Raw genomic sequence first — 2,332 nt, forward strand, 5'->3', positions numbered from 1 at the left:
GCAGCAAGTTTGCTCTTCACCAACTCCATCTTCTTCTCCGCTAAAGGCGTGCACGCAGCGGTGTCATGTCACGATAGATAGATAGATAGATAGATAGATAGATAGATAGATAGATAGATAGATAGATAGATAGATAGATAGATAGATAGATAGATAGATACTTTATTGATCCCGAAGGGGAAATTCACCATGATTCACGGTAAACAGCAGCGATGATTAATACATTTTTTTTTTTTTTTCACTGGGTGGAAAAGATTAAGCCCGAGGACCGACCCGACCCGAGTCATCTGCTTATATTTTCGACCTGAACCCGCGGGTCCCGTCGGGTTTTTCGGGCCGACCCGACCCGTTGAGAACTCTAATTGTATGTCCAGCACACAAAGCATAATAATTGTTGTAAATCTATGTGTGGTGACTTTACACTTTTACAATTTTACCGTATGTCGTATGCTTTAGCGCTACATAACTCACAAATTCAACACCGAACTCATTAAGAACTGTTTTTGGACTCATCTCTGTACAAATCTGAACATTCACTTTGCACTACTGTTATACTTGCACTACTCCAAATCCACTGCATACCATCATTTTAGTCGTAGAATACATCAAGGACCTTTACATTTACTTTGCACATATATATTTGCACATAAACATAAACATATTTATTTTACTTACTTCTGATGTCAATATCAGAGACTTTGTGTATATATATATCCACATTGTGCTGTCACTCTGTTTACCGGTTACCATAGTTTATTTCTGCCTTGTATTAAAGTGTTAAGTTAAGTTAAATGCTACCGCTGCGCTGCACTATGGAGTTTGAGAGAAACGTAATTTCAATCCTGTGTATGTCCTGTACGTATACAGATTTGACAATAAAGTTGACTTTGACTTTAGCTGTTACTTTACCCGTTCTACAACTGGGCTTGTTTAACAAAAAAAGGGGGCACATTCTTTTTGATTTGTTGGAAACCCTAATATCACAGCGTGGAAATAGCCTATTTATAATTAAATTAATTACAGAGTGACCAGTATACCCTGTGCCAATGACCCAGGGAAGTCCCTACCATAAGAAAATACAGCCTCACCACATATCCCATAACTTCACCACAAGATCTGTCTGAATCCATCACTCGTCTGTCCTGCTGCCTGCATAATGGTGCATCAGCCACCACAGAGGCCATGGCTTAAACTCCAGGCCCCATAACTCCTCCACCACACTGCCTCTGCCTGCACGGGGAACGAGGGATTAAATATAATGCTCACATGTCAAGTCTGTAACGCAAGAGAGGGAGCGAAGAGGAAGGAATTTGTCAGAACTCCATAAACACATTCATGGATTTGTCTCCCGATGCCAGTTCTCAGAGGGAAGAGAACTTTCGGGAGGATGAGGGTGAGAGTACGGAGGGCTGCTGAACGAGCCCAGGGTTTACTCAGAGGCCAGCCAAGCAGCAATGATACACTGCTCTGGAGGAGAAGGGCAGAGGGAAATGGGAGAGAAGAAAAAGTGGCAGAATACAGACAGCAAATCAGAGAGAGGGGAAATAAAAGATGTCCTTAAACTCTTGGGTCTGAGCTGTAAATGTTCAGAACCTGTGTATGTCCTGTACTTATATCCAGAAAAAAGCAACTGAGATAGAATCTGGGAGCCAGTAAGGGCAAAATAAGAAAGAGAGAAGGAGGAGGGAAAGAAAGAAGAATTAACAGGACATGCCCACTGAAATTTTCCAGTGTTCCTGCCAGCGACCCCAAAAAAAAAAAAAATGTACACATGTGGTCCGACTTCTTTAGAGATGAGGGGTGGAGAGATTTTCAAAAAGAAGGGGTGTCGAAGAGCAAAGTGATTGGGATGGGTGGGGGGGGGGGGGGTTGCTTTTAATCAAATTATGTGAAGCAGATCCTGGATATCATCTGGCTTGCAGATTTGATTTCGGACAACTGTCTCAGAAATCAGCAGCTTAGACTTCTGATTAACTTAACCTGTTTTTTTTGTTTTGTCTTGTTTGTTTTGTATGCAACTTCCACCTCTATCAGACCCAGTCAGCGAACATGAGAAATTAAAGATAGTAGGCCGAGACAGAGGCTGACTCATCAGCTCCCGGTGGTTGTGCTTCAGGAACCTGCTGCTCTTGGCGTGTTCGGTGGAAGAGGAGCAGCCTCCGGGCCCAGCCCTTCCCAGCCACTGGAAGGTGAGCTCCACAGAGGGTGTAAAATACTGCTGGGCGGATATATTTCTGCTGTGAAAAATGGATGTACGCCTTGTGTGAGCGTGCGCCTGTCTGTGCATGTGCGTGCACGTAAGGTTAACTGGAGGGCAACGCTCAGTTTGCCG

Source organism: Odontesthes bonariensis, chromosome 2, assembly GCF_027942865.1.
Source record: "Odontesthes bonariensis isolate fOdoBon6 chromosome 2, fOdoBon6.hap1, whole genome shotgun sequence".
Taxonomy (NCBI): domain Eukaryota; kingdom Metazoa; phylum Chordata; class Actinopteri; order Atheriniformes; family Atherinopsidae; genus Odontesthes; species Odontesthes bonariensis.